This window comes from Homarus americanus, unplaced genomic scaffold (genome assembly GCF_018991925.1).
Source record: "Homarus americanus isolate GMGI-L3 unplaced genomic scaffold, GMGI_Hamer_2.0 scaffold367, whole genome shotgun sequence".
In the NCBI taxonomy this organism is placed as follows: domain Eukaryota; kingdom Metazoa; phylum Arthropoda; class Malacostraca; order Decapoda; family Nephropidae; genus Homarus; species Homarus americanus.
The window spans coordinates 5,347,938-5,363,475 of record NW_024743709.1 but is presented as its reverse complement, the minus strand read 5'-3'; positions in this window follow the sequence as shown (position 1 = coordinate 5,363,475).

Below are 15,538 nucleotides of genomic sequence, written 5' to 3'. Positions count from 1 at the left end.
TAATGTGAGAAGTTTTATGGATCAAAAGCCTTAATTAATGTTTATACAGAAAAAAAGCTGTAAATTGCCTCTCGTGTAAACTTAACCTAACCTAACCGTAGAAAGGAACAAGATTGAATCTTTATTTTTTCTGCCTTACAAAAAATATATCGAAAAAAAAGTAAGAATCATTAGAGAATTTTTCATGTTTATTCCATTCGTAAAATTTAGCTGAGGAAAATTTTATCTTATAGTTCAATTTCATATTTGAGATAATGACATAGCTTTTAGATAATGCAGCTAAAATGTTTGTCCTTACAGCTATTAGAAAACATTATCTAGCTTTGACTCGTGAAGATAAGCTAAGTCTATCATTGAAATAAACCATGAATCATAACACTCTTGAATAAATCACGAAAAAGAATTTTTTTATTACTTTTTAGTACTAGAATATGATAGTCACTTACTGTACAGTATAAATGGCAAGATAAATCCCTACAAAAAGCGACAATTATTTAAGTCTTTGAAGTTTTGTAGGAGGTAAGAGCCTCTTGTTAATGATCGCATGTGAGGGAAAATCTTAACCAATGAACGAGGGGAAAAATTCTTGTTTGTTTCCTCTCACCATGGAGTGTATATCCCCTCTTTTCTCACCCCCACTCACTATTTTCAGTCACCATTTAGCATCGTCTTTTTTTTACCCTATTAGCAAAGTTTCCCTATAATCACTATTTCCCCATTAGATCAAATTTCTCTTGCCTCACTATTTATCTTTCACCATTCATGCAGCTCCCCTCTCTTTCACCATTCATTCTCACCATTAACACAATTAATTTATATTTCCTTTCACAGTGATCACAATTTTCCATGCACCTCAATTCACCATTAACCACAGTTCCTCATGTCACCATCTTGAGTCACCATTAAGCCAGACCCTTCCTCTCCTCCCTCACTATCACCGCCACTACCCTCACACCTCATTATCATTTCTTAGAGTCAGTATAACATTCCCACGGTTCTGATAATTTTCCCACGGTTCTTACAATATTCCCACGGTTCTGACAATATTCCCACGGTTCTGATAATATTCTCACGGTTCTTACAATATTCCCACGGTTCTAGCAAAGTTCCCACGGTCATCACAATATTCCCACGGTTCTGACAAAGTTTATTCCCACGTACCTTGAAATATTCCCACGGTCCCGATAATATTCCCACGGTCATTAGGCTATTCCCACGGTCATTATAACTCCAATCCTCATTAGGGGACTCATTATACTAATTACATCATTAACACCTGCTTCATCTTCTCTACATTATGCAAATTTCTCTCTTGGTCGTCTATGTATATATTCTTGTTTTATTATCAGTTGGTTTACTTATTCCCATCATCTTTACTGTTATTGTTGTTTATTGTTGAATCGATTATTACTTTTTGTCATCATCATCATTATTATCATTATTATCGTCGTCATTATACTTATTATCATTATCATCATTATCATTATTATAATTTTTGGTATCATCATCATCATCATCATCATCATCATGAGAAGGAGAAAAGAAAATAGAGCGAAAGAAATCGAATAAAATTGAAACGAAAAAATATAATAAATTTAATCTTCTTCTACCTCTCTATCTTACTCTTCTTCTTCCTCTTATCCCTCTGTTTTCTCCTCTATCTCTTCATTATTAAATTTATCATCTTTTTTTATCCCCCCTTTCTCTTCCTGTGTCTCCTGTGTCCATTTCCTTTTTCGTCATTAACCTTTTATTCTTATCCTTTTCATTTCCTCCCTTGTTCTTGATTTATTTCCTTTCCTCTCTTCCTTATTACCCTTTTATCTTCTCCTTACCTCCCCTTTCATTTCTTCCTGCTTTGCTCTTCTTCCATATTCATCACATTCTTCTTTTTTAACGTTGTTTTTGTTCTTCTTCTCTCTATCTCTATCTCTCTCCTTTGGTCTTTTTCAAGTTCGATATTGATTTACCTTTTTATTAACTTTATCAGTATTATTTTATTTTCATTCTTTTACTTCTTTTTCTTCTTCTTTTTCTCTCTATCTCTTTTTCCTTTTCTTTACTTCTTCCTTCCCCCTCCTCTTCCTTCTACTGTTCTTCCAGATTCGTTTGTTTGTTATTTTTTTTTATCGTCTGATATATTGACACCAAACTATTCGTTGTTCTTCGCTTTTCCTTTCTTTTATTTCTTATTCTTCTTTCTCCCTCTCCCTTCCTACCCTTTACTTTCCCCTTCCCTTTTTCTTCTCAGGTATAACATTGTTGCACACTTTTATTTGTTTTGTTCTTGTTTTTTGTTTTATTTATTTGTTTAAAACTTTTCTTTTCTCTCTAATTCGTATCTTTCTCATTCTTGTTAAATTTCTCCTTTTCCTTTTTCATTTTGTTTTTGTTTGTGTTATATCGTCTTCCTCCTTCGCTTTCTCGTTGTTTTCTCTCCCTCTTCCTTATCCTTCTTGTTTCTGTGTCCTTCCTTCCTTCCTTCCTTCCTTCCTTCCTTCCTTTCTCTTGCTTTAACTGGTTTACATCTCCTCTTCTTCCTCTACTTCTGTTTCCTTCTTCCCCCTTTCACTATTTTCTTCTTATTCTCTTGCCTTTTCCGTTTTTTTATCATCTTACGTTTTTTGTCCCCTTCCTCTTCTTCGTCTTTCTAATCCATCCTTTTATCATGTCTTTTTCTTCTTCTTCATCTTTTTCTGTTCCTTACCATTCTTCTCGTCTTTGTTTACATATTCCTCTTCTCCTCCTCCTCCTCCTCCTCCTCCTCCTCCTCCTCCTCCTAATTTTCTTCCTTCTTCACCCTTGTCTTCTCCTCTTTCGTATCCTCGCCCACTTTCTCTTCTCTCCTATATCGTTCTCGTCTCTTCGTTCTCGTTTATTCTTGTCTCCTTAAGTCCTATGGCGGGTTATTATCCTCTCTCCCTATCTCCAGTTATTCATTTTTCCTCCCCCCTCCTTCAATTATCCCTTCCTCCATTCCCCTCCTCTTTATGGTCTCTTGTCTACCTCCTTCACTTGATAAACTAACTCTCTCTCTCTCTCTTCTTTTCAGTCCATCCGTCCACCCAATCACCCACCCATCTATTTATCTGTCTGTCTGTCTGTCTCTCTGTCTGTCTCTCTGTCTGTCTAATAAACTCCTTTCCCATTCACTTCATAGAATACCTCTTTACGTGATCTCCCAGTGTGTGTGTGTGTGTGTGTGTGTGTAGGGTGGGGGGTCATTCTTCTTGTTCCTGTCTTCATTAACGCAGTTGAGTTGGTCTGATCTTTTGTTAAACACTACTTTGACCTCTCTCTCTCTCTCTCTCTCTCTCTCTCTCTCTCTCTCTCTCTCTCTAATTACTTCTCTGTCAATGAAATCCTCCTTCTCACCTTCCACTCTTCCTTTATCACCTCTTTCTCTCTCCTGTCTTCTATCCCCCTTCTCCTTTCTTTCTTCTCTTCCTGCCCATTTTTTGCTTATTCCTTCCTCCTCCTCCTCTCTACCACTCTTCCCTACCACAGTCACTCCCCTCAAATCTCCTCCCTCACCCCTCCCCTCACCCCTGCCTCACCTACCCTCACCTCCATCCCACAACGATAAGCCATTACTGCTTGTTGTAGCACCTTCTATTTATCTTTTTTTCTATCTCTCTCTCTCTCTTTCTCTTTTCTTCTTTTAAGTGTCTCTCTCTCTCTCTCTCTCTCTCCTCTCTCTCTCTCTCCCCTAGTCCCTCCATGCCAAATAAATACCAGTTTGTTTATCGCCATGCTACACCACACTACATATATCTCAACTTACCATTAATGTCAACAAATTATCATGAATCTATAATTTGTCTAATACCGAGAATAATCTTTACAAATAAACCATCACCAATTTTTTTTTATTTATTTTTTTTATTTATTTATTTATTTTATTTTTTTTTACGATTTTCTTGGTAATTAAATTAAGGTAAAAATTTTAGCACTTTTTTGGTGTTGTGTTAATTTTTAAAGTCTTGTTATTTCATTTATTTTATATGACCTGGGATTATTAAAAGACTGATTACGTTTATCTATCTATCTATCTATCTATCTGTGTCTGTCTGTCTGTCTGTCTGTCTGTCTGTCTGTCTGTCTGTCTGTCTGTCACCTGGAGGATATAAGCATTGAGTCACCACAATGATCTCACCCAATATACACTCTCTGGATACACATGTCTCCCACTCTCCTCCCACTCTCCTCCCACTCTCCTCCCTCTCACCTCCCTCTCTCACCCTTTATTGTATCCCTCTCTCTTTTCTCTCCCTGTCTCCTATACCGTTTTTTCTCCCCTTTCCCTCTCCTCCCTCTCACTTTCTCCTTTTCCTCTTATTCTCCCCCCCTCAGTTCTCATATCCTGTTTTAGTCACTTTTGCTCTCTCACTCTCCTCCATCCTTTCTTTTCCCTCTCCCCCTCTCTCTTCTTCCTTTTCTCTCACTATTTCCTTTCATTATTTCCCCTTCCATTATTCTCCCTTCACTCTCTCTCTCACTCGTTCATTTTCCTCTCTATATTCCCTCCCACCTCCATCATTCGTCTCTCTCTCTCTCTCTTCTTGTCTCCCTGCCATTATTCTTCCTTCCTTTTCACTCTTCCCCTCCCACTGTTCTTCTCTACCTCTCACTCTCCCTTCATTTTTCTTCTCCCCCTTCCATAATTGTTCTCTCACTCTCTCTCTCTCTCTCTCTCTCTCTCTCTCTCTCTCTCTCTCTCTCTCTCTCTCTCCTCTCTCCTCCCATAATTCTTGCCCCTCTCTCTCTCTCTCACTTACCTCATTATTCTTCCCTCCCTTATCTCTTTCTCTCCTTCTCTCTCTACCATTATTCTCCCTTCTCTCTCTCTCTCTCTCTCACCCTTCATTTTTCTCTCCCTCCCTTAAAGCTGTAGGTTCACTGTGCCGGTCACCAGCAAACACTAGCAAACGGAATTCCGATATTCGCAAATGAACCTCGCTCTTTTCTTCTGTCCCGAGGCATTTTCTTCCTTAAGGCAGAAGAAAATTACGTTTACTTGCGGGTTTTTTCTTCGTTTTCATTTTCTCTTAGTTTAAACTTCTTGTTGATTTACGCGAGTTTTATTTATTTATTTGTATTTTTTTTATTTTTTTTTATTCTTTTTTATGTTCTTGTTGTTTATGTTGTTTTTGTTTTCGCTTACCGTGTTTTTGTTATTTTTTTTGTATTTTTCTTGTTTCTTTTTCTGTTATTTTACGCTTTTAGATTCATCTCTTATTTATTCTTGTTTATTTTTCATTATTGTCTTGTTTATTCTCACCTTTGCCTCTTATTCTTTCTTTTTTTTTTAGTTTATTTTCATTTTATTTGACATTTTTTTCTGCTCTCTTCTGTTTCCCCGTTCTGGTTTATCTCTCGTGTTTATTTATTAGGTTTATGTACTGTTTTTCATTTGGTTTTATTTTGTTTCTATCTCTTCATTTTTGTCTATAGTTTATGAGTTTTTTTAGTTAACGTATTTTTTCGAATCTTATTTTCTAATTTATTTCGTATTTTTGTGTTTTTATTACTTATCTTCCTTTAATTTGTTTATTTTGGTAATTTATTACTTATTTTTCTTAATTTATTGTTTATTTTTCTTATTTTTCTTTAATTTTTTTCTTAATTTATTGTTTTTTAAATATGTGGCCTATTTTTCTTAATTCATTATTTATTTTTTTTATTTATTTCGTACTTTTTTTCAATATGTTACATATATAAACCTGTATTCCGTCATAAATTAGTTTCATTATCATTTATTTCTCATCGATCACTTTTTTTTTAATTCTTGTTTCATTACACTTCGTTTAAAAAAAGTCTTCCGTGTTTTTTGTGACTTGTAGTGTATTGATGTTTTATTTCACTGTGTTTCTGTGTTTTGTCATTTCTCTTCGTAAATTTATCTTTTCATTTCCTTTCTCTCCTTTTCTCTTTTATCTACCGTGTTATTTTCTTTTCATCTTCCTCCTTGCGTATTTGATTTGTATTTTATTCTTGTATCTTGTGATTTATTTTTATAGTGTGTATGTGTGTGTGTGTGTGTGTGTGTGTGTGTGTGTGTGTGTGTGTGTGTGTGTGTGTGTGTGTGTGTGTGTGTGTGCGTTTCTCTCTCTTTCTTCTCTCTCGTTTTCTACACCTTTCTGGCACCATTTTCTCTGCCAATTCCTCTCTTTTTGACGTTTCTATTTCCCTTGACACATCCCACGTATAAAGGAAAGATGAGAGAGAGAGAGAGGCTATGTGAGTTTTAGTTGTAAAATATTAGTGATTGAGTGTATTTGTGTGTGTGTGTGTGTGTATGTGTGTGTGTGTGTGTGTGTGTGTGTGTGTTGTAGCTAGCTCTTGACAATGCCCCCCTCCTTGATTCATCACTAACAAAATACACTCACTACCTGTACAACATCATATCAATTCCTCTATTTACGAATGATAATCTTTAAAAAAAAAATTAATTATACCCAAAAAGAAAAACATCGCCTTTGTTTATTTTTTTCCCCCCTTCCTCACTTGTCTCCCTCGTGTATGAGATCGAGCGAAGGAATGAATAACAAGAGACGGGATGATGCATTAGGTTAATGACTTAGCCAACCATTAATAAGGTTCTTGTGTTATTTTTTCATCAGCCATTAGTTAGTGTTGCGTTAGATCACTCATTTGACGCCCCTCTGAAATGTCTTGTTTTTAATTACCGGAGTAAATCAGTGTATGAAAGGAATGAGGAGAAAAAAAACTTAGATGTTTATATATTTATGTTTTGGTTGGGGAAGGTATAAAGCACACCTGTTTTGTTGGTGTGGTTGTTTTTGTTGTTGTTGTTATTGTTGTTGTTGTGGTTGTGGTTGTTGTTGTTATCGTTTTAGGTGATTCCCTTCTTCAGTGTTGTTAATTACTTTATCTTTCACTTGATATTATTTTATACACAGGACAACTTTATGTAATTTCCCAAAGTTTCAAAAATACAAAACTGAATAAAATAAACCATTACAAAAAAACAATAACAAATACAGATAATAGAAGAAAAAAAATCTTGTATTGCTTAAAGAAAATAAATCGAATCCAGGAATATATTACAAAAGAAACTCATGATTTTTACTACTATTACTACTGGGGGCTCCTTTCATCCCTCCCCTCCCCCTTCCCCCTCTACCCCCTCCCATTTCCTCGTTCCCCCCCACCACCCCCACCCATACCCTATATCCCCCCTCACTTCACACCCCCACTCTGTCCTCCCCATCTCCCCTCATTACCCCCCCTCACCTCCCTCCCCTGACCTCCCCCTCACCCCCGGCCACCCAGAAGCAGCCTCCAAGAACACACATTCCCTCAATTTGGAAGATTTTATGAATAAATTTACAAGGCGAAGCTCAAAGGGAAATTCTCTTATTGATCTAGGAGACATGGAAGCGTAATGAGTCTCCGCTTAAGAACATTTCCCTTCTCCTCAGCAACAACTTCAGGTCTTCTTATATCTTAAAGCTTTTCTTAGGGTAGGAGCGGGGAGGGGGTCAAATTGTGGGGAGAGATGGAGGGGGAAGGAGGGGGCGTGGTGATAGGGTGGTTAGGAGAGGTGAGGAAGTTGGAGAAACATGGGGAGGGGGGGTTAGGAAAGGTGGGGAGAAGAGGGAGTGTGGGAGAAGAAAGGTGGAAGGAAGAAGGGAAGGTGGTGAGGAGGAGAGAAGGGAGATGGGGGAGAAGAGCATGGAATAGGGGTGAAGATGAAGATAAGGGGAGGGAGGTGAAGAATTGAAATAATATAATAGAAAAAATGAGGAGGTCGGGAGATAAGAAAAGAGGGGTGGTGGAAGAGTGGGGAGGAGAGAGGTGAGGTTAGATGCTATTGATTAAAATGTGGAATGTTATGAGGTGATAAACATAAGTAAATGAGATTGTTTTTAAGCGCCATGATTCGCCTTTTTTAATATCTCTCTCTCTCTCTCTCTCTCTCTCTCTACGTATCTTTTTTTGCGAGAGAAGCATTGTACAACACCAAACGTATGTACATTCTTTCTAAAAATACCATTACGACTGAAACACACTGTACTAACTTTTCCTGTTGCATTTTGTTGAGGTTCAGATTCCTTCGTGATTACTACTCCCAGAATAATATTGTTTCACGAATACACATGTCAGTAGTTTTTAATAAAGATAGAAACCAAATACTTGTATAAAATAGAGCTTATAGATAAGAAGGATATATAAACCATGGTAGGGTAATGTTGACAAGGCTATAAGGATCAAATTCTCGTTATATGATAGGAGTTTTTAGAACCTGTTTTTACGAGTTAAATGTAATATAAAACCCGGTAGGTTTTTAGTCAGTAGAGAAATTCGGGTTTCGTTTATATCTAACTTAATGATGGTAATAGTAGTGATAGATTTTGCATATTTTGCCACATACCTGTTTCCACTCATAAGACACCTGCCACACACCTGACTCCACTCATAAGACACCTACCACATCTGTCACACCTGCCACACACCTGACTCCACTCATAAGACACCTCCTACACCTACCACACACCTGACTCCACTCACAAGACACTTGCCATACCAACCACACCTGCTACACCTGTCTCGACTCATAAGACACCTGCCACACACCTGACTCCACTCACAAGACACCTCCCACACCTACCACACGTGTTTCAATTCATAACAAAACTCGACCATAACGTCATACAATTATTAAAAAAAGGCAGAATAATCTTTACGTTATATTAATTAGTTATATGTTGGCTGGTCCTTGACGTGGGCTGAGGGTCAAACCATAACCTTTACCCAATAAAGGTTGGTGATGGCTAATTACCAGCTCACCTCACCTAATCATCTCAGGTAATGAATAAAAATAAGATTAAGGGTTGAAGGAGAGAGAGAGAGATTGTATACGAGAAGAAAGAAACGAAAGAGAGAATAGGATGAGAAAGTGTGATTAAAAGAGAAAGGGAGAGAAGAAGACTGAATAGTTACGTAGTGTAGGAGATGTAGAAAATAAAATAGAGAGAGACAGGACGAAAAAGAGCGACTGAACCCGACAAACAGACACTCAGAGACAGTCAAACAGTCAGAGACAGTCAAACAGTCAGACAGACAGACAGACAGACAAACTGAATATGGACCAATTCAGCGGCTATGCAAAGTGTGAATGAGATTAACCTAGATGTGTCCAAATAGTAAAAGTATATAAATCTGTATCACTCAAACTTATGGAAATTTACTGTATTGATAATTAAATGTGACCTCATCCGGACCTAAAAAAAAATAGAGACTTATACTAATTCCTTCTAATTATAAGTACAATTCTATTATACTCTAAATAAAAGACCCACAAAGTAGTATAATTATACACGTTTATATTTCTTAACCTTTATATTAATTCACTAATAGTTTACGATTAATTACAAAAAAAATATATATTAATCTGAATCCACATACATCAATAAACACAATTAAATCTATTGATAATTAAATGGAACTAAAGTAATTGATTAATCACATCAATTTTAATTATAATTTTCAGATTTGTTTTATGGACTTTAATTGATAATATTGGTTAATTTGTCACCTAATGATTTAATGGATAAAATGCATTGTTTTGGCTGGCATTATAGACTGTTTATATAATACGGAGTAAAAATAGGTAATGAATAGGTATTGTATATGAGTTAAAAATAGGTGTTGGGTGTAAGGGAAAACAATAAAATAGATAAAAATATTTAAAAATAAGATAGACAAAAATACGTATTGTATATGAGTTATGAATAAAATCGGGAAGAAATAGGTATTGTATACGAGTAAAAAAAAGTATTTTAAAGAGGATTTAAAAAAGATGAAATTTGTAAAAAATATGTATTGTATAAAAGTTAAAAAAAAATAGGTAAAATTGGTATTGTTTATAAAAGTAAAAAAAATATTTAAAAAATTGGGTATTGTATTTGAGTCGAATAAAACAAAAATAATCAATTAAAAAAAATGTTGCTGGTACAGAATAGACCTTGAATTCTATGACATGGAACTGACAGCTTCAAAACAAAAACAAAAAAAATAAAAATAAAATCACGCAAAAAAAAATAACAACTGAAAACAATACCACATGACAGCCAGTATGAACACCACACAAAAGTTGGCCTCTCTCTATATGAAATGTCCTGGCCAAAAAAAAATGAAGCTAAGGACATTGATTTAGAATTAGAGTTTAGGGAAATTAACGATTTAGATTTTGGATCATTTTAGGATTTTGATTTAGGGATATTTTGAAGAGTTTTATGTAAAGGTGTTTAAACCATAATTTAGGGAATTTAGTGGAAAAATAGAAACTTTAGCGATGTAGGGAAATTTTGAACCTAGAGCTAGGAAAATCTACGGTTTAATTCGTTAAACTTTACTTCATTACTACGATATGTTTAGGTAAATGTAATTTTTTATTTAAATTTCATGAATAATTTTTTTTTGTAAACAGAGATATAGAAATGGTTTAACAGGCATCTGATTACAGGAATAAGTATAGTACGTGGGTTCGAATACTACATAGATTAACAACATTTGCTGTACATGTTCTTTAGTATAGTGACGTATAATGGAAAAAATAAAAGAACTAAACTGAGATATACTGAAGGATGCTGAGGTAATGTGAGTTATATATGACAATGTTCAATACGGTTTTATTGGATGTGGATTCTGTCATATAGGTGAGGTATTTTACGTGTCAGTCCAATGTAAACATAACAAGATTAGAAATATTATTTATATATTCCAAAATACTCGTATACATAAATAATTAATCCATTTCTCAATGTTTAAAAAAGCTAATGAGGGTAATCCACTTTTTCCAGCTCCGTGATGCCTGTCTAGTTAATTACAAATAACTCTCTTCCCCAAAATTATGTCTGTTGAAGCAGTAAATTACTCACTTCACTCCACGGGCTATAATTGTGATGATGCAGACTTCATACACCCTCGTAATATTTTGACAAGAAGTTCAGAAGTTCAGACTCGTGGTTCCCTTATTACTCTCAAGCCACAACAGGATGGTAGAGTGAGTCTTGAGTCTCGTCTATAAGTGGTTGTACTGTATTGCGAGATAGACAAAAATCAAATGAAAACAATGACAGTCAAAGGTTCGGAAAGGTCAAGAGAGTTGGATGGTGGGAGTGAAGCCTCATAGTTGTGGTACAAGTTTCTAACAGGATTATACCAATTTATTACAGGGTTAAATAGGGAATATGGTGTGTTTATGTGTATGAGACGTGTACCATAAGTGTCCCTGAACTTTAATTTTAACGGAAGAAACATCGGTCAAAAAAAGCCAAAACGTGTTGACTAAAGGTAAAGTTTGTAAGTTGTAAAGAATATGAAGGAACAAACATCTTACACAGAAGGCAGACACACCCCCTGTGGGCTTTACGATGCGTTTTTTCTTGATTTCTTCACGAAGTTCATTTGCATAATACTTTGCCGTTTATAGCCACGCCTTGTTGCAGATACTCCACCATGATAATACGTCCTCCATCACAGAGAGCTGACGTCATGGTCTCTCTCTCTCTCTCTCTCTCTCTCTCTCTCTCTCTCTCTCTCTCTCTCTCTCTCTCTCTCTCTCTCTACTGGAAGGAACTGCATTGAACTTTATGATGGCACAAGAACTGAGGTGTTTCCGCTACTTACTTTTTACTCAACATCAAAGTGACACAGTATACCCACGTGTCATAACATGATTTAACACGGCCTTTGACTCATTTAGAAATTCAACAAGAAACTGGCGTGAAATCTTCTGTTTGGTAATTCTCTGAGGTGAACTTCCACAATACGAACACTGGTCTTTTCTCTTGTGGGGTGGGAAGAGGGGGAATGGAGGGCTGTACCATAATATACTTTAAAAAATCCGGTAACAAATTTACAAAATATAGCCCCATTAACAATGCCAAGGATTTTATATTATTGAATCCTCTTACACTACAGTACCAATCATCAAGTCTGTTTTATGAATAGTACTGCCGGGGTAGCGGGTGACTCCTGACATTACCTGAATATTTGTGTGTAAACTTTTTATACGAATTATTGTACCGATACATATTTTACTACTCAGGTTGATGCAATGTTTCCTAATGATGAGGCGGAGGGAGGGAGGTGGGGGGAAGGGGAGAAGTAGATATATTTAAAAAGATATACGTATCTTACCCTAGATATATAAAAACAAACATAACACATCATATAGTAGTGAGAGAGACGGTGTTTGGTTCCTTAGTATATATATATATTCCCGACATGTGTTACTGCATCTATAAAATGGCTATAAACTAACTTGATTTACATAGCGGCTATGGGTCGTCGAGCGCAGTGTGTGTGCGGTGTTTTGGCACTTGGCACCTCATAACGGGTAGTGCCAACTTGTGGGGGGGTAGGAAGGAGGAGGGGGATAACTGACTCTCATCATAACTACAAAGAAATTGATTAAAAATAGTTTATGAATAAATAAAACATAACAGTGAATTGGCATATTTTTGGGTATATTTTTTGTAGTATGACAACAGAAAGCTATAGTCTATGACCTTTGTATCTGATGGTATAATCCTCCTATCTCTTCAAAATCACACATCCCAATCACTCTCCAATATATAATCCACCAAGGACATGCTAGTGTAAATCTCCTGTACGTTGTTCCACCTAACCCGCGTCCGTTTTTTGTGTGTATTTACTGAGTGCATAAAGAAAAGAATTCATTATCGATAAACCATTTCTCATATTAAAGTCTACAATCTCCTCGCCATCTTGATTTTTCTTCTCCATTTCCATAACTCCTGATAATTACCTCACTCCCTCTTCTATCTCATCCTCCTTGGCTATTTAGATCTCACAGTAGTAAAAAAAAAAAGTGTTACCAAATCCTCTAACTTTATCATATGTTGTAATTTATCATAGATTTTTTTCTTTCTTTTACCCGTGGTCTCCCTTATTAGTGGGCCATATACACCTGAATTAATTATGATTATGTTTTCTTATTGGAATCTCAAAGTGATAGTGATTGGTGTTTATTAGTTTATATTGTTATCTTTTGTTTCATGTTAATTGTTATTTTATTCATTTATTCTTTATTTATTCTTCTTTATATGTTTTTCTTTTCTTTTTTTCGTTTTTCTATAATTTTCATCATCTTTTTTCAATTGTTTCTGTCATTTATTGAAATTACTGATCTATTTTTCTTAGTGTATTGTTAATCCTTTGTCCATATGTACACACATACACACACACACACACACAAACACACACACACACACACACACACACACACACACACACAAACACACACACACCGTTCTTTTTTAATATATATATAATCTTCAACTTCTCTAAACCTTGGCTACTGAATTAACAGCTCTCAGGACCCAGCTCTCACAAATGCTAAAGAAAATTACCCTTTATTTTTATGCATCTCCCATTCGGTCTGAAGGGTAGCGGAAAGAATATTTATTTTTGCAGTAGTTTCTCATTAAACTTTCGCCATCGGCAACAGAATTCATTATAACTTTCGTTTTTTTTTTAGACTTTATTTTAAGGTATAATATGTATTTGGATATAATGCTTAGAGAATTAATGATGATTTTGTCAGTGAAAGTAAAGTGATTCTTGGTTGATTTTATTTCATTTAATGTAGTGTGATCTTTTTGCTACGCCTTTTGTTTCCATGGTAGGTTTGTCTGTCTGTCTGTCTCTCTCTGTCTTTTTCTCTCTGTCTCTCTCTCACTATCTGAATATCTGACTGTCTCTTTTACTTTCTTTTTTTTCATTCGTTCTCCCAATCTCTCTGAAAGCTTCTATATATTGTTTGTACGTATATCGCTTTCTCTTTTTATGCATGTCCTTCTGTGTGTGTTCTCTCTCTCTCTCTCTCTCTCTCTCTCTCTCTCTCTCTCTCTCTCTGGATACACCCATCTATCTATCTTTAATCGATAACTCTCTCTGCATTTCTACTTCTCTCTATCTTGATTTGAATTCATGTCTGTCTGTCTGTCTGTCTGTCTGTCTGTCTGTCTGTCCCTCTCTCTCAAAATTTCAGGTCATTTGCATCTATGAGTTATTATTCAGAGTTTGACGTAATATTTCGGCTAAATTTTTATTCCTTCATTCCCTCAATGCGCCAAAGAGGAAAAAATGGCGTTCATTAATATTATATGCAGCGTTTTTGGGGAGGTATTTTTTAATGGTTCAGTAATCATTTGCGCGTTTATGTTGATTTATATATATATATATATATATATATATATATATATATATATATATATATATATATATATATATATATATATATATATATTAAAACCTTTCTATTTTAACCTTATTTACGATTTTCTCCTTTGTGTGTGTGTGTGTGTGTGTGTGTGTGTGTGAACGGAAAATATGAATAAAATGTTTGATAGTTATAATTAGGAAGTTTTTAAATACGTTCCAAACACAGATTCAGGATTATTATTGGCACACCTGATATGAACCTAATACAACACATAGCTACCCTAACCTAACCTAACCTAACCTAACCTAACCTAACCTAAAAAAAAGTATATCAGAAATACGTATATGATTTTAAGTTGGTTAAGTCACCCTCATTAAATATATATTTACTCTGAATTCCAGGTGTGAGGCTAAAATTTAATGGGTCTGAATTCATTTTACCTGATAATTATATGCACATTTTTTCCCCATTTACTCACGTTAAACATTTAGTTGATGAATACTATTTGGGTTTACTTCTGAATACGTCATTATGTGTATACCTTTTATTCAACCCTTTTTGAGTCACAGAAATATATTGCAGATGTAAATTTGTGCCATAAAGCTGAAATGCGACCAACTGATTCCATTCCAAAGTCAAAACTAAATGTAAGTTTGTCAGAAATATATATATATTTTTTGAGATGAAGTTAAACAGGAAGATAACAGTCGACATAGAATCATAGTTATCTCAGTTTTATCAAATAATTCTTGTTTATTACACGAGTAATAAAAGATACAGTCATTATTACAGGAAATATCATGATTCTATGTCTACGTAGCGTAAGACATTCATTTAGTAATTCTATAACATCGATAATAAAAGTCTCTTATCTGTTGTTTTTTTACGAGATGATAATGATACCGCTAATAGAGTATAACCATAACCTTTGACCTTTCACTGTGAAGCATAGTAGGTGTTGAATTAAATACACGGACAAACATACAGACAGTCTTAACACCCTCTACACGAGAACTGACCGGGAATACAGAGCCGTGAGGGTGGCGGGATATTCACAGGTAAAGACGCGGCCTCAAAACACAACAGCTCACGGGGTAGGCGATCGATCACTTCTCCGCCGCAAATGAGGTGCGGGAAGTTGGAGGCGAGGAAGTGATACTTGGACGATACCAGAGACGAGAGAGAGAGAGAGAGAGAGAGAGAGAGAGAGAGAGAGAGAGAGAGAGAGAGAGAGAGATATTGACAACGCCATTACACACACACATCTTAATTCCCAAAGACACCTGTTTAGTAATTCATGACTTACCTTAATTGCGT